This window comes from Brienomyrus brachyistius, chromosome 8 (assembly GCF_023856365.1).
Source record: "Brienomyrus brachyistius isolate T26 chromosome 8, BBRACH_0.4, whole genome shotgun sequence".
In the NCBI taxonomy this organism is placed as follows: Eukaryota; Metazoa; Chordata; class Actinopteri; order Osteoglossiformes; family Mormyridae; genus Brienomyrus; species Brienomyrus brachyistius.
Window position 1 is genome coordinate 535580 of NC_064540.1, and position 24903 is coordinate 560482.

The 24903-nt window shown below is 43.6% G+C and overlaps 1 protein-coding gene and 1 long non-coding RNA gene across 3 annotated transcripts in view; one reads left to right on the forward strand and one right to left on the reverse strand.

Annotated features, from left to right (window-relative positions):
- Window positions 1-12773, reverse strand: part of ripor3 (RIPOR family member 3) — a 31698-nt gene extending 18925 nt beyond the window's left edge. The window contains exons 1-2 of one of the 2 annotated variants that reach the window (XM_049021902.1): window positions 12631-12773; window positions 11867-12040 (exon numbers count right to left, since the gene is read on the reverse strand). The gene's annotated coding sequence lies outside the window, so the exon portion shown is untranslated. Of the gene's footprint in view, window positions 1-11866; window positions 12117-12630 lie in introns of those variants that run through there. The other variant, XM_049021901.1, reaches the window with a different exon arrangement.
- Window positions 12774-14778: 2005 nt separating this feature from the next.
- Window positions 14779-17042, forward strand: LOC125747135 (uncharacterized). The gene is made up of 3 exons (XR_007399177.1): window positions 14779-14846; window positions 16300-16533; window positions 16740-17042. It is a non-coding gene; the product is annotated as an uncharacterized LOC125747135 (long non-coding RNA).
- Window positions 17043-24903: the final 7861 nt, after the last annotated feature.

Genomic DNA, 24903 nt, shown 5'->3' on the forward strand with positions numbered 1-24903 from the left:
AGTAACGCATGATGTAAGATAATGCTATTAGCTACTTTGGAGGACTGAATAAAGCCTGGAGTATTTAAGCCTAAATCATCAAACGCTACCGCAGTCCAACAGCTGGAGTCAGAGGCTGAGGATTAAGTAGCTCAATGAAGAGGTCAGTTATAATGAGAACAATTCCTGCATGTGAAAAGATTCCAAATAGGCAAATAAAATTTTCATTTTAGCTTGTTAGCAGCTAGTTGTACCCCCCCGGATTTTGATGTTCATTCCTAACCTTTGTAATGTTATTATGAGTGTATTTGATTTAGAACAGGCTGTCAGAATAAGAGGTTCCTACTACTACTCTTCGAAGTAAAATGATTCTCCAGAGCTCTTCGTTGAAAAGAAGAGATGGATGAATATTCTGTTTTGTTCGTCATTCCTTGTCGTCTCCCCAGCTTAGCGATTTACCCTTCTGGATCAGCCTTCTTTCCCGCTGCAGCCCCAAAGGCTGGCCGGGATGTCTGGAAGGCAGGGTGTACACTTCTGGAGTGTGCTGTCTGTCAAACACTCCCATGGGATGGAATCGGCCTGCACTGGCTGGGGGAACAGCACATCTCTCGCTGTGGGCAACCAGCACATCTCTCGCTGTGGGCAACCAGCACATCTCTCGCTGTGGGCAACCAGCACATCTCTCGTGTGGGGAACCAGCACATCTCTCGCTGTGGGCAACCACCACATCACTCAGTGTGGGCAACCAGCACATCTCGTGCTGTGGGCAACCACCACATCACTCGGTGTGGGCAACCAGCACATCTCGTGCTGTGGGCAACCACCACATCACTCGGTGTGGGCAACCAGCACATCTCGTGCTGTGGGCAACCACCACATCTCGTGCTGTGGGCAACCACCACATCTCTCGGTGTGGGCAGCCAGCACATCTTGCACTGTGGGCAACCAGCACATCTCTCGCTGTGGGCAACCACCACATCACTCGGTGTGGGCAACCAGCACATCTCATGCTGTGGGCAACCAGCACATCACTCGGTGTGGGCAACCAGCACATCTCGTGCTGTGGGCAACCACCACATCTCTCGGTGTGGGCAGCCAGCACATCTTGCACTGTGGGCAACCAGCACATCTTGCACTGTGGGCAACCAGCACATCTCTCGCTGTGGGCAACCACCACATCTCTCGGTGTGGGCAACCAGCACATCTTGCACTGTGGGCAACCAGCACATCACTCGGTGTGGGCAACCAGCGCATCTCTCGCTGTGGGCAACCAGCACATCTCATGCTGTGGGCAACCAGCGCATCTCTCGCTGTGGGCAACCAGCACATCTCTCGCTGTGGGCAACCAGCACCCCCACCCCCCACCCAAAAAAAGCTGTATGAATAGCATTTATATTCCGCTGCCAGATTTTCAGTCATAGTTATATCTTGGGTTAAAACTAGCTGACATAGTTCATACTGAAATCTCAAAGTTAACATAACTCAGACTCACACCAGTGGTTTACACAACTCAGACTCAAACCAGTGATTCATGTAACTCAGGTTCAAGTGAAAGTGCACATATACCACACCCAAACCCATGACCTAAATACCTCAGATCAAGTCAGTGGCTCACCTAATTTAGAGCTAAAAGAAGGTTTAAGGGAGAACCTATCTGTTCATACACAAAGTTAAAGGGAGTTTCTCAGTGCTGAACATGCTGCAGTCCTGAAAGCTGTACTTTTAAGCAAGTGCAAAATCATGCTTCCATTCAGTTCATATTAAGTGATGCGGCAGAGGCTGTCCCAGGTCGAAGAGCCACATTGGCATTAAATAACACATTAATTGTAATTAATTGTTGGGAAATTTTGGTATTTTGTTTCTCAGATTCAGCATGTCAACATAGTTTTACAGCTTGTGAACATAGCTAAGCACCCCATGTTTTTGGTATCTTTCAGGGAAATCATTATGTGAAGCTGGTGGGGGGATGAGTCATCAGTAACGTTTAACCCCGATATTGTCTACCCCAGCAGAGTACTCAGAATCCCTGGGCTTTCGGCCATGTGTGACGTCAGGCTAAAAACCCTGTAAATACACTCACAATTTTCCATAGTTTGGCGTTAACTGGAGAGTAAGGCTAGTTCCCCTGTGTATTTACGGAAAATATGCTGGAAAATACCTGCAGAAAAATCAACAGACCGGTAAAACCTAAATCACATTAAATTAGCTCCAAAAAAATTCTTTGAAAATCTGGAGTCACGTTACAAAAAGAGCAAAGCAAGCGACTCAGCCCTCTGAAGCCTACTGTGTGCTGCACTGAGCGCGACTTTCCTTCTCACACGAGCGTAAAGTTGCCTGTCGGATCTGGGCTCGTGTACGGAACAGTGGCTCTGTTCTGGGGGTCTTTAAAAGACATTAGCAGGCGGCCAGTGGGGGCAGTGCGAATGTTAATCTTGCAGCGAGCGAGGCACGTGTTCCTGCAGTCCCGGGGTGGCCAACGGAGAATATTTTCAGCGATGCTGGACCCAGGAGGGAGGCCGGGGGGGGGAGGGGGGTGGAGGAACGTGGGGCTGCTCTGAGGGGGGAAACAGGAATTCGGAGAGCGAGCACTGTCCTTTTCAACAGGCTGTCCCCTTATTCCCCCAACTTCTATTCTTTCATTCTTGCAGTCAAGGGAGAACATTGCCAGCTGTGAAACAAAGCACTGGAAATTCCCTTCCATCTGTTCTGGTCGCTGATATTTTATTGTTTGGAGCATCGAGGAGACGGAGCCTGAGGAGGAACATGCAATCCGGAGAAGAAAGATTCTGTGTGAGCCCCCTCAACAGGAAATCGAGCGGTCTGCGAAAGGGAGAGGTCCTCTGAAGGCCTTTGCGTGATGTATGCTTTACACACAGGGCACATATGCAGGACTGGAGGCGTTGGTACTGCTGGTGGGGGGGAGGGCGGACTAGACAGAAGGCAAGTAAATCACAAAAGCGGTGAGGCAGAATCGGTGAGACTGCCCTAACTTCCAGCCGACGGCCCGCTGCTCAGCCTTGTTGAAACAGCATATACAAACGAATGGAGCCGAGCCGTGCACTGTCCACACAGGGAGGCCCACTCATACAGACTGTACCATACAGAGAACGCACTATTAAATCTTACTAATGGCGTAACCCCAAGACCTGTGGCACAGTGCCTGGACAAAAGATATTTTCAAAGACCTCCAACCACATATATAATGGCAGTTTTTTTTTATGGGCTTTTCCAGTTTCTGGCTGTTTTATTTTCATTATTATCGTGAGTGCGGTCGGTAGGGCGTATGAACGTCGACAGACTCAGATTTTGAAAAGAACAGATGAAAGTTTTTTTTTTATTACTTTTATTATTTGGGAATCCTGCTGTTTGTGAATGTAATGGCCTGGAGATACCTGCATGTGCTGCGACGGAGCGTGTTGCGTTCCTTAGTCGCATTAAATCGGGAGATTAGTGACCAAGGATAGGTAGAAGAAAGTTTACAACAAACTGTTTCCTGGGCAGTATACTGCATCGCATACTAAAGTAATCCTGTAATTGCAAATGAAGAAGATCATCTAAACATGAAGGTTCGAAGAATAAGGTCGCGTCCTGTATGCTGTTACTCTCTAATTCCTGTTTACTTTACCTCTGCAATGGTGCACTAGTAAGCACACAGACATAAAGCTTGCAGGACACCTGTAATGGCAAGATGCTCACCTTGAATCAGGACACTATGGTGTCCAAAACCATGTCTACTGGGTTTAGGTCAGGTGGCCAGGTCATGTGATGTGACGCTATCACTCCCCTTGGTGTGTCTACCCCGGGGGTTGGTGACCCTGCAGGTTTTCCATCCCATCCGGTCTCTGATGAACCACACCTGATCTCAGGCAGACAGTAACTCATCAGGTAGGAGATGCACAGATGACGCCAAGCTTGGGGATCACAGGGAAGGGTAGTAGCCTACGGTGCCCGTGGATCTGGGCATTAAGGGCTTTCGCACAAGGGCCCACAGACATGTGACTATTCTGCCGGGGCCCAAACAGGAGACCTTCTGATCACATCACCTGCTGAACCACATGCTGCCACCTAAGCATAACCTTGGCCATGCAGATGAGGAAAGACGGAATCAACCGGCAGCCAAAGCATCCACTAGAATCAGTATTTTGTTTTTTTGTTGCTGATGTATTGACGCCTACGGCCTAGAATCCATGTCCTTCTGGAATGGCAGAAGACACGCAGCTCTGGGTCGTCTGCTGTCGATGCTAAGCTTCATTTGCCCCGTGACAAAGCAAACGCCGACGTCACCTTGGAGTAACACAGAATGTCAACAGGACTTTTATTTTCCTTCTGGCGCGTCAGATGCTCTGCTGCATTTAGCAGGCGTCAGAATCCAGCGAAAGCACCCAGACATAAATGGCTATCAGCTGGCAGTTACTTTCTCCACCTCAACATCTCAAACGCTGTCATCCTGATGACAGAAACACAAGCTAAACAGCGAGTGCGACGAGGCGCTGGAGAGCACTGTCCCAAATATTTTGCCCAGCAATAAAAAGAAGCATTACATTCCCCATAATGAAACATTCACATCGAAGAACATTCTGGAAATATGGTGTTTTCCTTGGATGTGGGTGAGTCGTCTGCTTGTAAGAGTCATTATTTCTCTATTCCACAGTATTAGGAGGGAAAAGGGGGCTACCACTCAGCTCCATAATTCCTGCCCAACACATCCTCAACCTAACCAACTCTCGCTGTCTCCTTGCCAGATTAAAGCATGCCGCAACCAGACCGTGTCCCGAGACCAGTCCTTTGTAGCTTTGCACTGTAATTAAATTTTCTGTCCCATTTGTATGTATTCTTAGGGTTACAAAAACCTGGTGACGATCCAGACCCCCATACACATGGCCCCTGGAACCTCAGTGAACTATGGTAGTTTCTAGAATGTTCTACAATGTTTTGGGCTAGACGTTGATCAAGCCTCTGACTAGTCTGTCCTGCTTTATAGAGGATGCCAAAGCAGTGATGGGAATTGCGGTGAATGGAATTCCCACTGAGTGATGGGAATACAGTGGATGGGTAAAGGTTTGTTATGTTTTCCTGATCGGTTTTGGGTGACCCTCGATATCTCAGTGAGAGATTAGCAGGGTGAAAGTTCAAATACAGAATGACATGCCAAGTAACAAATGCCTCAGATCGTTAATTTGTGAATATGGTCACGAACTATTTCAGTTACAAAGGGTGTCGTGAAAAACTCATTAATCAATTAATGATTTTAACTATGAGATAACCAACTACTTGGCAACATGAACCTTTCAGGAAAGACACCCCTGAAAAGTTAGCTAATTTTACCTAAATTTATCTAATGACAACTTGTTAAATGTTAAGTTAATACAAAATCCGGTGTAATTACATAAAGCATGGCCACATGTTGTGTTACAACACATTATGTAATAACACTGTATTATGTGATAATAATGTGTCACATTATGTTGAGTTATTACATAATATGGCGTTATTGCTCTTATATCTTATAGATGAGTAGAAGTCACAGGCTGTGTAAAATGTTGGAGCCAATGAGCCAAATTGTGAAAACATTTTTCTGCTACCTGGGCCTTAGCAAACAGCCTTGGTAGCTGCACAAAGAACATATACTGTCCCCTATGGATGGTTTAAATGTATGGATAGCAGATGCTGGAGATCCAGGTGAAAGGTAGGCCATGCATGAACACTTATGCAGTCAATGCAAGGAATGTTCTTATGGTTATAATTCATGGGAATCATGTTCCACTCTCCATACCCTCATTCCACTGGCCAGGAGAACTTCATTACTCATCCACTCTTTCCATTTTAATAGGGACAAGACAAGCGATGCCTGTGAGTTACACCTCTGACACGTGCACGTTGAAAATATCCGTGGCTGTGCACCAACCCAAATTTGGATTTCCCACCCTGGTCAGAATTTTTATGCCAAGGTGGACATGGTTGGACTCCATGAGCAACCGCTTCACCAGGATTCATGGAAAAGTCGTAAAGATGAGAAACGCAGTAGATTTTCTGGTAAACGTGACAATATAATAGGGCTGTAATGGCACACAAATACGTTGTGTACCATTTGGTACATAATTTTCGGTTCAGTATGCGCAATGATGCGAATGAATTGAAATTCAGAAGTCGATGTTTAACATGGAAAACAGTTATGCTAATCGTGGCTGTAAGCTGGTTATGGCTAATGCTAATTACCATCAGTCTTAATTCATGGTTTGGGAACAATTTGTTTCCCAAATATATTATAGCAGCACTGGAGAGAGAGTAGGTGAGAAGATCAAGGCTTTCTGTCGGCTCTATTATACCGAACTGTTGCTGGAAGCACATCCAGTGTGCTAACTTGTTTGAGATGACATCATCCAAGTGTGTTTATGGCCGTGACAAGGCAGAAAGGTGCGTGTGCCAGGAAATTCAGACCGGGCTAAAAAATAATTACGACTATAGTGGTGTTTATTGCTGCAGATATGCACCAAACTCGGTAGTAAAGAACACAGGATTTAGACAGGATTAGTTTGTCGTGATTCTTGTGTTTTTCATTTTAAATTTATTTTTATAGATGTGTAAATAAGAGTCTCTTAGGTTTTGTTGGTCAGACACATCAGCAGGTATTTTGGTTTACAATTATTTCTAATTGTGCTTGCTTGTGCAGTTTTAATAAGATTTTCAAAACAAATTCTGTTTGCCTTAGCGTAATGAAACTGCGCCGAACCATGAACCCAAAATTGAGGTTTTCACCAAATCATGAATTTTATGTGCCGTTACTCCCCTACAATGCAGTGATATGCATGAGCTGATATTCATCCACATAACCATCAATATATTTGGTGGAAAACCCTGAGGGACCAGCAGCAAATTTGTACTTCGATACAAATCATACAGGTACACCTTGAGGAGGGAGATGGGTTGCAGATGAGTAATCTGTCCCAGTCTGGATGCCATCTTTCTCTAAGCATTTCCCCCATTGCAAACCTTAAAAATGAGAGCTGTCTCTCACAAACAACACAATTCACAGATAAATCGCATGAACGACAACATATTGATCAAATACCATAGATGTTATGAGGTGGTCCATCTAGGACGTCTGCAATTGCTCAAAGCACAAGCTCATTTGCATTCCTACTTCCTAAACAGCGTGTGCTGGAAATCCTTAGCAGAACTCAGGTTAAACGAGTTCATGGAATATTAGCTGGAAAATAATACTCTAGATGCTAACAGGCATGCTTCTCATTGAATGTGGTCTGTCTATCTGCTTTAAGCGTCTTAGACTTTAAGTCTGCTTCAGGTCCGCATGAATAGTCATGAGAGCTGCATTTATTTTGTATCTCCTTGTTCATAGGGCTTCATAGCTCTGAAGTAAATGCCCATGAGGTCCAGACCCAGGGTAGGGGACATCCGACGTTGGCTCATCGCCATCTCTCCGCAAGCTTGTGGAACGTTTAACTCACTTTGATGTGCAAATCTCCACTGCACCAGAAAGCCGACCTCCCACCCCTCCTCCATTTCTCCCTACTTGTTTTTCAGCGCAACAAATCTGAAGTATGAAACAGAACTTTTGCTCGGGGGGTGGGGGTCACTCATGACGGACGTGCAGGTGGTTCCCCGAGCGATAAAGCTTCTGGCTGCAGAGCTGCTGGGGTCGACGCAGGGCTTCCCCTAGCTGACCGCAACAGGATCTTTCGGAACTCACAACTCGGCAACTTTCAGAGGCGAAGAGTCATGCTGTACCTTCTCAGCTGCGGCCAAATGCTCGGCATAATCACAATGCAACCCTGTATCATCTACAGGAGAAACACCTTCTATCCTGATTGGCAAGATAAACCTGGAAGTAAAAAGTACTTCAATATTTATTGTTTTTCAATATATACAGCTGGCCCTAAGGAACTTCATACTTCCCCATATTCCATTATCACTATGGATCACCGTACCATGGCTAATGTCTTCTTAGTTTTTGTTTCTTGAATGCACTGAAAAGCACCGAAATCTTCTAAATACACATATTGAGACATCATGGTACCACAGATGCCTGAGAGCCCCAGGGCTGTGGGTCTGCATCCTTCCCCAGCCGCGGATGTTTTCCCTGTGTGGCTTACTTCTGGACACTCCAGTGGGAACAGTTGTGCTCACAAAGACAAAAACAGAAGTTTGGGGGGGGGGGGGTGGCATATGCCTTTAGCTGTTAAAAGTCATACGGGCAAAGACTAAAGACCTTAAACTGGCTGCCAGTATGCATCTGATTCTGAATTTCGGGAATATTCTCTGCAGGAGTGAAGCGGAACTCCCCACAAAAGCAGCAGTACCACAATCATGTGACAACTTATGGTTGGATATACTCTGGATAAATAAATCTACAAACTACAATGGATGGACAGGTGGGTGATAATCAAGAAGTACTAGTTATAGCAGAAATTAACCAGTTGAACAGCTTACAATAAATGTGTACCATTACGCTCTGCGAAATATTTAGGCAAATACACCCAATCTTTCGAGCATAAGAATCTCACTTTTGGCTTGGCTGTAGAATTTAAGTCATAAAATATTAAATACAAATACAGTTGTACTTTAATAGTTTTAATTTCAGCACAGGTAAAAATCCAGTGTGGTAACTCACTGCATCGCTCAACCATCCCTCAACATCAAGCCAAAGTGAAATGTACTTATTCAGAACAAAACAAGGGGCCCAGCTGAAGTCTGCGATGTTGCAGACATGAGTACTGTCCTTTCATTTTACATGTGAAGGGGAATATGGAAGCCCAGCACCAGAGGTGGCCCCGTAGGCCACGTATAAGTGCTACGTGTGAGCTTCACGAGAACCAAGGGTCCTGTAACCTTCCCTCTACCGAACTGCTTACAGCCACTCAGCACTCTGTTAATCACGCCTACCCAAACACCTGAAAACATCTGAGAACGTTCACTCACATTTATGTCCGTCTGACATAAGACTGTAATGCGATTAAATTCCTCTCCGGTGACCTTCAGAATGTCAGGACGCAGAGTATAGCCACGCTGGCTGACATCTGCGAATTTTAAAGCATGTTAAAACAGAACGAATGGCACCTTCTCGATTTTAGATATGAGTTATGCTGTCGTGACTAATAACTCATAGGGCCATGCATTGTGGAGTATCCACAGGAAATCTGACTGTCACCTGAAAACAAACTTTAAAAGCTGACAACACACTACAAACCAGAAAGGATTAAATAGAGTATTAACAGAACCTAAGCATGCCACCTCCGTCATCTGAGAGTATGCCGTCTGTCTTTGAACTCAGTGTATTTGCAATAATTCATTGGTTTTGACTGATCCATGAAGAGAAAGGATGCATAAGATTCTGTTATTTCCAGCTGCGGAACCTGACAGCTGAAAAAAAAAAAAACTATATGCAATAGTAACAAAAATCATGTATTCAAAAAAACCAAGACTCAAGCACAAGTACAACACGATATACTTACTGTCTGTGTGGGTGAGAGCGAAAGGGAGGGTCCTGTCAAGGGCTGGAGCCCCACATTTTACATACCACACTACCAGGCATACGCCCCTGACTTCTGCAAACAATCCTTCTCCCATCGGCCCAGCTACTTATCCAGTATAGGGCTGCAGTGAGTCTGCAGCTTATCCCGGGACTCACAGGGCAGGGGATCTCCCTCCACTGCAGTGTATAGATAAGTGAATTGATCCTGTGATGTGATTCTGTGCTCCAGCTGTTCAGTACAAGCAGGTCATGTTTTAGCCTCCCAGGAAATGTAATATTCGGAGTTTCTTAGCATTTACTGCCTGAAGAAGAATGTGCGCGTGCTTAATACTGTGTTCTGTCTACCAATTTCACTCGTTTTATCGTGTATCTAAAAAACTGTGTTCCTCCAGTCATTGTACTGCATGGAGTATGCATATCAGATGCGATAACTAATAGACTGAGACAGATTGAAGTTGAACTTTCCATTTATCCCATTGGTTTTGCGCATGATAATTCCTTGTCAAAAATACCAAGTGTAATTTCATCAGCTAAAAAAGCTCAAAAAGATTTTCTGAATGCAATGTTTGACAAACTGGAGAAACAGAATGTTTTGATAACTCTGAAAGGTACGGCGATGAACAGACTCAGATTCTGTGAACGTACACCTCCGGGGCAGTAAATATTAATGTCTTTTTTTTTTTTTAACATACTACATAATTAACTATACATGCCACAATCTGCAGAAGTAGCATTAATTGGTTTGTGCTTTATGACTCCCATAGGCTCCTGTAGTTTTATGGCTGCTCTAGTTTCATGGCACACTGTTGCATTCACAAAACGCACTGAACTCCCTCTGTTCCCCACAGCGGTGTTTTTAGCCAAATAGAGCATAATCCAGCTGCAGCACGGAGACGACACTAGATTTCAAATGTCTAATTTATGTCAGCATAACTTTTTCTCATCAGCATTAAAACGTCTGTCAGAGCCAGAGAGGAACATCATCACAACTTATGTATCAATGTTTCATGTGAGTTTAAGAAGGATTTATGTTCCATATGTATGTTTCATTTCACTTAACCTGACTTCGCCTGTCTTACATTCCTGCCTCTTGGATGACAGCTCCTTACAGCATCACCTGATCTAGGTACAATATAATTTCTGTCTCATATTTTTTGGGTGAGGATGGCATGGTGGTGCAGTGGCCCACCCTGCTTCCGCACACCCTTCTGGTTGGGGGGTTTGAAGAACAAATTCCACCGGCGACACAAAGCCAAGATCCACTGCCTCTGTTTAAATTTTCTGCGGGAGTGGCCCCCCTCGATAGCTTCTGCTGATCGAGGAGTGGTTCATCGAGCGTGGGTGGGCAGATCGATGGCGTGGTCTGGGTTAAATTGTACCTCAGACAGGGACTGGAGTCCACCAATCGAGTAGCCCTGTTGTAAATGGTCTGGATTCACTCAGCAGTGCAACGACATTCAGTTAGATGAACAGGTATTTTCTCTTTGTGTTTGGATGTGTGTGTCCGTGTCCTGTGATGGTGATCCTCTGCAGGGTGTACCCCCCCAGGAGCAGCCCTGTACCGGATATGCAGGTGGCAAATGGATGGGTGGACAGATAAGTATGAAGATGATCTCTGTAGAAAGTCTGTTAGTGTTTCTGATGAGGCTGAATCCATTCCCAGATGCATCCGTCGCGGTTCCCATAACCCCCAGTAACATTCAGGCGTCTCTTTTTTTCTCCCGCTTTTCCAGTTTCACGTTTCTCAAGCAAGCAGTTTAATCAGGAATTTGGTTTCAGTTTCTCACAGACAGGCGTCAGCGGGAGATCGATGGGGGTGGCTGGTGGGGGTTTATGAAACATCACCTCGTCGATTCAGGCTGCTATCAGCCCTTACTGTACAACCCACCCCTCCCCACATACACTGAAGAGCCTAACATGTCTTTCCATAACAAAAAAAAGTTGCATTAAATCCCATTATTAGTGCTTAGTGTGGTCTGCATCATCTTGTTTTCACTCTGGCTTCCCATGGAGCATCTGAGTGCAGCTGTCATGCGGAAGAAACGTCTTAAGTACCAGCAACCTGGAAGGCTGACTTCCAGAGACATGCTATAGCAAAGCAGACCGATCATGTAAACTTTTGAGTGCACTAGATTTTGCACTGGATATACTCAATTTACATTTTTGAGCCCATCAATGGATTTTTCCTTTCTTAATTTCTTTTTTACTCTTTGGCAAGCAGCCGTGCAGCGAGGGCATGAGAAAGTATGACAAACTTTGACAGTGTAAACACCCTCCAGGAAGGAACGGTCCCCGAAAGCCCCCTCTCTCTCTGCATCGCTACTAACACCAGTATTGGAGAACTAATCAGCCGCCGATCCACGCACGTTTCCCAACCCCCGGCAAGGCCGGTCTTACCGGGCAAGAAGACAGTACTATCTGGGCGTCCAGTCTGGGCGTCCGGCCGCAGCGACAGCTGTCAATGCGCTCATGTCCGGCGCACTAGGGGCTGCTGCTGTCTGCCTAGGTGCGACACAAGGAGGGGCAGCCGTCTGCTTGCTTCTGATAGCCGGTTGTCTCGGCTGAGAGGCTCTGGGAGGTAGAAATGACACACGATTCCAAGAACTAGCTTTTTTGAGGGGAGAAAAAGGGGGTAGGACGGTTCACTTATTTATTTCCTCCTCACGCTGCTTGTCTCTCCCTCACTTTGCACTCTCTCGCTCGCTTGCAGGTCTCACTATTTAGTTAAAAAAAAAATTAAAAAACTTGTTCACTTTGTATTTTCCCTACAAACGGTTCGAAGTTGAATGTACCCTACATGCAATTTTCTCCTGCAATTCACTTCGCTTCTTTTTTTTCTTCGAATTTCTGTACGTGCTTAGGCATGGCTTTTTCATATATTACGGCAGGAATGACCCCGAAATTTGTTTTACGTAACATGCACATTGTAGGAATGAACCATTTCTTCTGCTTTAAATGTATTTTTGTTTGAAATACATACATTGCTTGTTTTATTGCCTGGCTGGCTGCCCCTGCCCCTTGCCTCCCCAGCCAGTTACAGACCAAGCTGAATGAAGCATATGGAAAGATTCAGTTTAAAGTAATTATTTGAAGGGTAATTTACTCCATACAAAAACCAGAACCCTTCATTTTGCAATACCAAATATGCAAAATATACTCACTTCATTTCTGAGTGGTAATTTGCATAATCCATTAACTGGTCTTCCCTAATCACTCATCAATCCAGATCCTACCGTAGGAAGCACAAGATACGAGCCTGATTGGGATGCCAGTCCGTATCGGTGCATGCATAACGAGCGGACGCTCACCAAAACCACGTCGTCAGGCTGATTGTGGAAACGAGAGCACCCACAGGAAACCCTCACAAACACCACAAGAACATGCAAAATCAAACCCACAGCCCTGAAGGCTTGAAGCCAAAGTAGTGCCAACCAGCTCATATGACCTGCACACACCTCTGAGTATATTCAATTTAAAAGATAGGAGTAAAACAAAAGGTTATTCCCATGAAAAAAAAAGAATAGAACGAAGTAATTAAACTGACATTGTCAAAACAGATTTAGTGGGTCCCTTTCGCTACGTTTTAGTCTTTTCACTTCAAAGTGTCTGATTTTGCCCTGGGATTTCCCCAGACCACAATTAGTCAACTCGAAAGAGTTGTCTGTAAACTCCTGCTTACAATTATACCAGCTCACGCAAAGACAAATACTAAGTACGACTCTAAGGACTGCATCCTCTGTCGCTGAGTGGGCGAGGACGTCTTCATGCTCTCTGTTCCTGCAGCTGTCCCGGTATCTGTTCCTCCACTACACTGCAGGCCACCATTTTACCTGTCCCTGTAATTGTGTTGGCCTGTGCATCTTCAGTTTTGCCGGACCATTCAAACCTGTTTCTCAGCCTTCAGCTGTATTACTAGTGTCTGTGTTGTTACCTCTATCTATAGGCCTGCAATTCCTGTATTTTCATCTACGTAGCTGGAATCAAGGGCACAAAGAGGCAAACATTCCTCAAAGTTATATGGACAAGGTCCAGAGATTGTATTCACTTAATATAAAGGATCCTGTTTTCCTTTGGTTGTACAGCAAATGATTTGGGTCTGTAGGGGTTTCCTTTAGTGTATGAGTGCTGAGACATATTCCGGTAAAAGACTTTCTTTTACCTTCTTCCTTAATGAACCAATTCGGAAAAATATAGGAACATCTGTAACATATGCACAAAGAATTCTATTGAATGTCAATTCCTGATGATATTTTTCGTTATTTGAGGTCTCGAATACTGCTTCTAAAGGGTGAATGTCACAACAGCGCCCTCTAGTGATATTTGCGTTTGCCGAATTTGGCGCATGGTAACGTTGGTCGAATGATGCATAAAAAGATAACAAAGAAAGCAATAAGGATTACACCCGACAACAGCATAATATAACAATTTAAAAAATGCGCCATTCAATTTGTTTCATTTTACTGAGACCAATTGCAGATACACAAATATTCAAGTAAAGCATCCATCCATTTTCCAAACCGCTTATCCTACTGGGTCGTGGGGGGTCCGGAGCCTATCCTGGAAGCAATGGGCATGAGGCAGGGAACAACCCAGGATGGGGGGGCCAGCCCATCACAGGGCACACTCACACACCAGTCACTCACACATGCACTCTTACAGGCAATGTAGTAACTCCAATCAGCCTCAGCATGTTTTTGGTCTGTGGGGGGGAAACCGGAGTACCCAGAGGAAACCCCACGACGACACGGGCAGAACATGCAAACTTCGCACACATGTGACCCAGGCGGAGACTCGAACCCGGGTCCCAGAGGTATGAGGCAACAGTGCTAAGCACTGCACCACCATGCCGCCCCCAAATAAAGCATTAATAGCGTTATATTTCTGTACAAAACACAAAACATATGTGGGATTGTACACACACATCGTTTGGTCGGTTTTATAAAAAGAAACCTACTGAAGAAACGTAATATGTACACGGACTGATCTGGAAACTGAGACCAGTTCTTTTTGTGTTGCACACTCAAATCCTGTATGTTAGTGTGCACTTCAAACTGAATAGATTACATTTTCTCTAAAAGGCTACAAGGTTTCACATGGAACTCATATGTACTTTAAACACATGAGAACATGTTCACTATGAGAACAGACACACAAAATCTAGCCAGTTTTCAAAAGACTTCAGAAAAAGTATTTGAAATCTTTGATGTTTTTTATATGTTTTCTACGTGTGTGTATTTATTATCAAGTCGTCCCGGCTCTGCTATTTCAGTTTTAACACCCCCCTAAGTTAACCCCTTGGTTTTTGTGTTGACAGTTGGCCTTCACCCAAAACGCTCTTACCACGTGCTGTTGTGTCTCCACCTTCTGGCTGCATACGGTAAATTCACCAGAGGATCACCGTCATTGTTAAATTTAGATCGGCGTTTTCACGAAATGTCTTGTCAGGTGTTTCCTCTTCTCATCATCCCCTGTTAACACCAGAATGTTTTTTTCTTCCCTCACACAAATATAAACCTCATTTTTATCTCTCAAAAATAACCAATTATGCCCTGCGATGGGCTGCCCCCCCATCCTGGGTTGTTCCCTGCCTTGTGCCCATTGCTTCCGGGATAGGTTCCGGACTCCCCGCGACCCAGAATGATAAGCGGTTTGGAAAATGGATGGATGGATGGAATTAACCAATTATATAATTAAATGCTTTTATATACATAGGAGTAGATATAGGTCTTTGTTTCTTAGATTTAAGTAGCCAGAAATACTTACTATTCAGATCTTGGCCTAACCCACTACAAACAGTGGTCTGTGTTATTGCATTGCAATAAGCCTCTTAGACCTTGCGTGTTTTCAATTTTATGTGAGAGATATCAAATAGCATGTATGACTCATGCTGTCTGTAATCACCGTATGAATCACAGAATGGTGAAAATGAGATGGATTACCAATATAGAAAGACAAATTTAGAGGCAAACAAACTGACTCAGAAATTCATTCGTTCCGTAAAAGTGACCATTATAGCTGTAGGTTTGCATCCAATGTTGTGCTTTTTCTGAATCTGGGAAGTTAGAGGTGTTTTGTTTTGCTAACCCATATTTTCATTTCAAGCATTATTATAAAATATAATTAGTGATCCTGTTTTCAATACTGTGGAGCAGATGCATGAAAAGATAAGATACATGTGAAAATGAAAAGCTGTGCATTGTTGTGAAAGTGTGTATTTCGGAATTTGTATCAGCCTCACAGTCCAGTACCCTGGAAGAATCACAGTGCCCAGATTCACATTTACATTTATCCATTTGCTGAGGCTTTTTCTTCAAAGCAACTTACCAGTCAGTGCAAATATGAACCGTATAAAACAAACAGACATCAACTAATATATCAGATGTTTTTCAGCGTCTTTACCAGTGATACGACAATTGCAAATGTGAAACATAGTTTGCCAACAACGAAATTTAAGACATAAATTATGATAGAATACATTTCCTCCAAGACTCAGGCTATACAAGTATGAATACTGTATAATACATGGGAACCCCAAAACAGAAAGTTATGAACATATCCATAAGGGCTCATTAAAGGGAGAAAGCTTTTGATTGCAAATAGGATGTAATGACGGGTTTGGAGCTGCAGAATAATCTGGAGAGATGAGTTTTGAGAGGGATTCTGTAGCCCTGAAGCTCAGGAAAAGCTCATTCTACCTTACAGCAACCAAAGATAAAACAGACAAGATTCTGATTTATGACATTCAGACATACTTCTGATGTTGAGAAACAGTAAGGAACATACTGTGAGTTTGATCTATGGCCATCTATGGCAATATGTTTTCTTGACAGCATAGCATGTCAGGACTAAGATCCTGAATGGGATATAAGGTCTAACAGGTAGCCAATGAAGAGAGACCAGGAGAGAAGATACATGTCATCGGGGGACCTGCAAACAACTTATGCTGCAGATTTCTGTAAGAACTGGACAGATTTGGTGTGGGAAGTCAAAAACCCAGTCAGCAGGGACTGGAGTCTAGAGATGATCATAGCCTGGACCAACAGATGGGCTGACAGTTTCATGAGGTAAGGGCAAATCTGTCAGATTCTGTGTATTGCAAATCTGCAGGACCAGGTTATTACAGCTATGTAAGGAAGTACGGCGATGTACTTTTCAAGGGTCACCCAATGGATGGTATAGATGACCTTACCATCAACTGAATTTGTGTTATAGTAATGTTGCGGGGAAGTGCTCAGATAACTGGGATATGGACAATGTCACCCTTCTACAGATTGAATTGGAATTGACTGTCTGCCACCCAGACCAAGATACCGGAAAGAAAGTTTATTGCAGAAGACGAGGCAGAGCTCTGGATCATCAGTGTATTGGCATCATGAGAAGCTGTGAAGTGAGTTGATGTCTAAGAAGAGTGCATTCAAAGTGTCAAAGCAAATATTATAGCCACGGCACAACTCAGAGATGAAGAAAATTAACTTGATGATGTCAGCCTCCTTCTCCTTGATGAAGAGACGAAACTATATACAATAAGAGAAGATGAAGGTGTTTGAGGGGTAAGAAAAGAAGGTGGAGAAGAATTTTCATGGACTATTAATAGCAAACTGGGGTTTATCCGAAAATAAAGTAATCTCAGCAGAAACTGCAGAGTGGAATGAAGCCATGAGATTCTTGTACTGTAGGTCACCGGGTCGGTTTGCTTCTTGGAATCGTGCCACGTCCTTTCTGCCACACGCGGCTTTGTCCTGCTGCCGTAAAGTGAGTCGAGATGCCTGGGGCTCAAGGAGGGTTATGCATGGATGGACGTATGAGGGGAGAATGGGAGGAGGTTCCGATTGCACTCTGGGTCCACTGTGAGACTGCAGAGTTGGTGAATGAGCGGAAAAGAAGCAAGGATTGTGACGGAGGGAAGAGGAGGTGGAGATGGATGAAGGGACAAATGGGGATGGGGGGCAGCTATGAAATGCATGGAGGAGTTTAATTGGGGGAATGAGGGTTTTGCTGTTCCTTGAAGGCCAAGCTGGTTGCTGGTCGTATGAGTACAAGCAGACAGACATGTGCAGACATACGGATGAAAAGACTAGGCGTCAAATAAATGAATGTCAAAGTTGCTCGGAAGAATTAGGCTTGAGCAGTCGGTTGAGAAAGAGCTGAGCAAGATATTGAGGTCATCTGGGAAAGAGCGAAGGGCACAAAATGAGCGGTAGAGGACAGCAGCGGGGAGCCGGGTAGGCAGAGTGATGGTTAAACTGTCAAATTTAAAGTAAGAGATAGATATATGAAGAGAGAGGATCAGAGAATGAGTCTTCGGGACAGATGAGTAAACATTCTTCCCCTTTCGGCCAGAGGGACGTAAGAGAAGGAGCATCTAGATGAGAAAGCCACAGAGCAGTTGTCAGAAGAAATCTACGATTCTCTGAGTGCCAGAACGTGACGAGAATGACGGGTAGCGTAGGCGAGGATGAACTGAGTCTTCGTGGCAAATTGGAAGCTTCAGAGGCCTACAGAAAAGGTGAGGCGGGTCGGAGGAGAGAACTGGAGATAAAAGACACTTTCTGGGACAGCAACAACACTTCTACCCATGATGAAAGGTGTGCTGTCTTGGGGAGGGCGGCTGGGGGGGCATGGAATACAATTCATTAAAAAGGGGCTAGCAGCCCATTCTGCAAAGAGGATAATCAGTGGTGGCAGGTGCCCTCCTTCAGTGGACTCCCACAGGTAGGCTCCCCAGTTGGTGCACTGTACACTGCCGCCTTCACTGAAGCTACAATGACCCACTGCCTTTATACAAACTGGGGAGGCTAAGAAACACCTGCACGGCAGAAGTGTGTAAACATCTGCAGTAGTCAAATTAGTAGAACTAATTGCGCTTATTGCCATTTGTGCTAAATATCACAACAATGAGACTGACATGGATATGCTCTTTTGTTTCTCTGGCTTTGAATCCGCAGCAGACAGACACAGAAGTGCTCCAACTCCTAAATCATGTCTCCGTGAGTTACAGACGCTCCTCTACTTATGAAATTTCAACGTACGAACTTTCAGACGTATGAACGAAGAGGACTGCAAGTCCAAATTGTGTTCGTTGGGCTCCCGTTTCCTGTCCGCAACATCAATTTTTTTTTCTGCGCGCCAATTCTGCGTAGTACGACTTCTGGCCGCTACTCCCACGATGCAGCAGTATAGTGTGCGTACTCCCAGCATCCTAGTTCTTTGTACAGTACTTGTGTATACCCTTAAAATGACGTTGAATAACGACTTACGAACATTTCAAGTTACGAACGGCCGTCCGGAACGTATCTCATTCGTAAGTAGAGGAACGTCTGTATTCCTTTATTTGCTGGCAAATACATCCCGATACATCTAAACATTTAAATGCTCAGAAATCCTTTGGCAAATATATTCAGATTCAGCTGACAAACTTTGAATTACCTGGATGTTAAAACACAGATACAGTTTGTAGACAAAGGATGAAAATAGCACTTGCGGTGCAGAAAATCATAGACAAAAATAGGTAATGATTTTCTTTAATGTAAACCTCCATATTTTTGCCACTATCAAACCTGGGATAAGTGGTTGGAAAATGAACGGATAATTATACCTGATACTCCACTTGAGTGCATAGAAGGCATACATATGGTAAGTGACTCTGCAGGCTGTGCCTCTGATCAGAAGGTCATGAGTTCAAGACCTGGTGTTGGCAGAACAGTCACATGTCCATGGGCATGGACAAGGCCCTTAACCCCCAGCTCTAAGGGTGCTGCATGTTGCCTGACCCCTCACTGTGACCCCCCCCCTGCAGCCATGGAGAGGCAGGTTAAGAGAATAATTCCACTGTACCTGTACTTGGACAAATGGTCAATAAAGATTATACCTGAACTAAAAGTACATGGTAGTATTTAATAGCAAAAGATCATTATTCATTTGTTTTGTTTGTTTATTGATTTGCCCCCACTGTGTAAATGGGTGGAGGGATGACTAGATTTTTTAAAAGTATGACTATTTGACTCTTGTTTCTTCAAGGCTGCTGGGTAAATATTCCTGACTGTACAGAATCTTTTTCCTCCTCATTGGTCACTTGCGTGTATTTGTAAACTAAAATGAGATGACCTACCTAGGGGAGTAGTCCACAAAGCAGGATTGCTTCATTAGCCAGATAACTTAAGCCAAATTTCTTAAAATATTGCCCGACAAGAATGTCCCTTCCCTCTCTTCCTATTGCCCAGTTTTCAGGTCTGGCTTAAGTTATCCAGTTAACTGGGAAATCCTGCTTTGTGGAATATGCCCTCAGGTTAAAACCTCTACCATGCATCTGTTTCTCGCTTTACTGAGTGGGTGGGATCTGTGCAGATGGGGTCGGAGCAAGTTGCCTCAACAAGACTGTGAGCAAAACACATACGTATTCCATTCATTATCACGATAAACATTATGCATGCAAGTGTTTATGTTAATTGGCTAGCAAACAATTCATTGTGTAACTTCTCATCTGTTATCTATTTATATAGGATTAAAACAACTGTTAGTTTTTTTTTTTTTGCTGGATACATGGAGGCAAATGTTTGGTCCTGATTTATTTTTTTCACTGAATATTCCACTCAACTGACTATTTTTAGGTGCAAATGCCTCAAACTGAGGGCTTTCTTATGTTAAACTAACATGTAACCTTGCTGGATTAAAATATATAAACATATTTTGGATTTTAAGCAACCACACCAAAAGGTAATCATTAATCCCCAGCAGGGTGAGGGCTACTCATATATATTTTATCTCTATTGTGACACAGCGGAATGCAAAGTAGACAAGTAACTAATGAAATCACGCTTCCCTAAGCTAATTACACCACAGATGTTACCATATGAAGGTTTTGTTGTGTTTCATTGAGAAAAAGATTTATTTTGTTCATATACATGATAATAGTTTGTCATGGGGGTGTACATTTCCTACTAATTAACCCATTCATTCATTGTACCTTTGCCTTAATACAAATAAAAAACTTCTGCTTTCTTTCTTGACATGCATGCATCCAGACCCACATCCCTCAAAGCAGCTTCACCCTTCATAACCCTCACTACATCCCGGATTCTGTGTTCCTGCGTGATTCTCTTGTACTGAAGCTTAAATGAAAGTCTTACTTTCATTCCCCAATCCCCTAACCCAGGGGTGGGGAACCTGATCCATGGAGAGCCGGTGTCAGTGCGGGTTTTTGGGATGACCTCTCAGTCAGCCAATAATAAAGCAGCGATTCTCAACTCCAGTCCTTGGAATCCACTGTTATTGGCTGACTGAGAGGCCATCCCAAAAACCCGCACTGACACCGGCTCTCCATGGATCAGGTTCCCCACCCCTGCCCTAACCAATTCCCTTTGCCTCATTTTCTAACCCAAGCCCAAATCTCCAGGGTCCATTCACCATCCCATCCAGACAATCCTACTGTGAGACCTGTAATTCTGAAACATTTTCCTTGTTTTATACATGCGTATGATACAGTGATCACAGGGAGTTTTGGGACACTTGCTTAATTCAGCAAAAAGTTTGTTTCATAACAAAAACCCATTTACAAGCACCATTTAACATATCTGCACATATCATCCACACAGACAATTTCTTTTAAGTGTCAGCTATTTTGACAGACTCTTTTACCATTTTGCTATTAATTGCAATTGTAGTCATTGGCTCCCATTGGGGATATTAAACACAAATGTTTGGTGTTTTATATTATTACAAATGTATTACTACATAATAAGCACCCTGTGACACTCCTCATTAATGAAGTTTTAAAGTCAGAGTGGCTCCTTTAGAACTATAATTTGGGTGTCAGTTTACTCCTACTTGAAATGAATGTCTTACTTAAACCTGCTGTTTTTTTCAAACACGATTAATACTTTTTACAAACATGAATAAAGTAATAATTTTCATCCTGAAACCAATAAATTTGCAGTATTTTTTACTGACTTAAGCAAGTGTCCCAAGACTTCCTGTGAGCGCTGTCCCTCCATCAGAGGTGCGCTAGGCATCTCACTGCATTCCCTGATTCAGTGAGCGCTGTCCCTCCGTCAGAGGTGCGCTAGGCATCTCTCTGCATTCCCTGATTCAGTGAGCGCTGTCCCTCCGTCAGAGGTGCGCTAGGCATCTCACTGCATTCCCTGATTCAGTGAGCGCTGTCCCTCCGTCGGAGGTGCGCTAGGCATCTCACTGCATTCCCTGATTCAGTGAGCGCTGTCCCTCCGTCGGAGGTGCGCTAGGCATCTCACTGCATTCCCTGATTCAGTGAGCGCTGTCCCTCCGTCGGAGGTGCGCTAGGCATCTCACTGCATTCCCTGATTCAGTGAGCGCTGTCCCTCCGTCGGAGGTGCGCTAGGCATCTCACTGCATTCCCTGATTCAGTGAGCGCTGTCCCTCCGTCGGAGGTGCGCTAGGCATCTCACTGTATTCCCTGATTCAGTGAGCGCTGTTGCTAGAGGCACCGCAGTTCACGATGCCATCGCCGGGTAATTTGGACCTTCATTTTCAGGAGACCTGCTCCATATGGCTGTACAAACCTGTGCCTTTGACTTTTTGGCATTTAAGGCTGACCTGGACCGCCATAAGGCAGGGGAAAGTTAGGACGGTTGCAAGGGCCCCTGAGTGACAGGAGGACTACATTTGGAAAATAACTGGATTGTTCTGGACTGGGGGGACCCAATATGATTTGCACGGAGCCCAAAATCCCCAGCAACGCCCCTGATGCCGACAATATATAGTCACGGTGGAGCACAACATCTGACACGAGTAATGGGCCGGCTTCTTTAATCGCCAGCATAATTTTAACCATTGCTTGCAAAAGTGGGCAGCTGCACGACAGGACTTGTAGCAGATCGTGAGATCAAGACCTGACTCTGGGCTGTTTCTGAGTCTTATGGTTTATTGGGCTCAGGCGATGCGAAGAGGCTGCTTCATGTGGAATATTCAATGCAGCCATATGTCATGTGCATAGGTGCGGCTGTCCTTCACCACTTGCAACATGTTCTGTGTGTGTACAAGCTTAAAGAACTGTCATCTCCTGAGAGTCCAGCTCAAACATCATCAAACAAAGGTAATGTAGAATAGCTCTTTGGGGAAGGATTTTGCCAAAGGTTCTTGTCTAGGATTTGTGACAGGGGCGTCAAAAGGGCAAAGATATCCAGCCAGATTCAGGCCCCCCCCCCCACTTTATAGGGGCTCAAAAATATACCGATGCTCACTCAGAAATTCTATGTACGGTATCTGTGAGATCAACCTTCTTCAGACTGAAAGCTGAAAGTGCCAGCCAGTGAAATTACAGTTTTGAGTTTTTTTAATTTACTTCTTATGCTTGCATTAGGGCGGCATGGTGGTGCAGTGGTTAACACTGTTGCCTCACACCTCTGGGACACGGGTTCGAGTCTCCGCCTGGGTCACATGTGTGCGGAGTTTGCATGTTCTCCCCATGTCGTCGTGGGGTTTCCTCTGGGTACTCCGGTTTCCCCCCACAGGCCAAAAAGGCTAATTGGACTTGCTAAATTGCCCGTGTGTGTGTGAATGGTGTGTGAGTGTGCCTTGCAATGGGCTGGCCCCCCATCCTGGGTTGTTCCCTTCCTTGTGCCCATTACTTCCAGAATAGGCTCCGGACCCCCCGCAACCCAGTAGGATAAGTGGTTTGGAAAATGGATGGATAGATGTTTGCATTATTTTCAATTTTTATTTGAAATCTAGTTCAGTTTTAGTTCATTTTTACTGTGGTTTTTATTAGTTTTTATTTTTAAAACACATTTTTATTGAGTTGTTATATATTTTAGTTTCGGATTAAGTTTTAGTAATTGTATTTCTAGGGAAAGACTGAAAGTTGCAGGGATATTTTATGTGTCTGATTTTTAGAGAATCCCACATTAATACACAGAGCACTTTATGTACTAATGTCCAAATTTAAGTAGCAGGCTAACGTTCAGTTTCTGTCCACTTTGAATAATCTGCTACCAACCTAATGCACTTTTAGTACACTGTCAATCAGTGAAAAACTAAAACTTTTTTTTTTTAATAACTATACATAATAGGCTTAAAACTGTCATAAATGTCCCGAAAACTAAAACAAATCAGCCGTTCCCCTCTTCTCAGAGGTTAAGCGGCTACACAGATGGTCACATAAAAAAAGGGCATAGAATGGACTCGATAAATTGAGCCTAATGAAGGCAGAGTAGGTTGAGAACAGGTGCAGTCAAATTACTTATGCATTCTACATAATGCAAGCGCTGCAGGTTTGGAAGGAGTAATCTGCCTTCCTCTAATTTTCCTCAGTTAATCTCAATTTTTCTCAAAAATAGATTCAATTCTATAAAAGGAATATTTTTCTTCTTTGCTTTCCAATGATCTCTTTTTCAAAATTCTGTTTCATAGGGAAATTATTCCACCTTGTCAGATTAACATGGAACTGAAGCATCATTTGAAAATATCAAAACACTCATTTTCACATAGACACTTGAACTCAATTGCTGATGGGCCATATCCAGGTTTTTGTGTAAAAATCCTGTTAACCTAGTTGCTTAGATATTTGTTTAGTTTTTATTCAAATGATAAATCACATAATATGTATTTTAAATATATTTATTTTACTATACTTTTACTGCACCCATGACCCTGACCTGTATACAGGATGAGAAGATAGTTGGATTAATTTTACTGCAACTTTTTTGGGACATAATACATAGGAGTAATTATTGCGATCATTTAAAAATCTAACTTGACTAATTATGCCTGGAGAACAGATATAAATGGAAGACGAAAAACAAACATCCTGTGAATACGTACACTGTAACAAAATTTTAAGTTGGAACCTAAACCAAAATAATAATTTTTATTATGTTATTCTCTGAGCACATGACTGCTGGTGGTTACTGAAACATCATTTAACTGAAGGAAAAAAAAACATATCAGATGCCTGCTGTATAAAGCATTTACATGATTATAATTACACGCTTGGTCCACCCCCCAGCAGTCTTTTACTGATTTGTATCATTTGTGATGTTGAAAGGAACAATGACTGAAACAGATTTCAGTTGTTATCCAAACTGTTTGGCATTACATTCCTTTTTCATCATATATTGGCTGGGAATTGGTGATCTGATTGGAATCACCTAATGTGTTACGTGCCTCTAATGTTATTCACATGCAGCTTTAATACATATATCACAATAAGGAAAATTTCAGTCATTATGTGCCATTGCAATCAATATAACCCACCACAGTACTGCTGCCTTTATGCATGAGCACTGTTTTCGATATAATGACAACGCCATTTTCATGGAGGCAGAGTTATATAGATACAGTGGCTAACCGTTTTATAGGGAACCTGTAATGCGGTTAGCTTTTACGTGTTTTATATATATTTATATATATAAAATAGGAGAAGCTGGCTGACACAAGGAGCCACAATGCAATGCGGGCTTCTA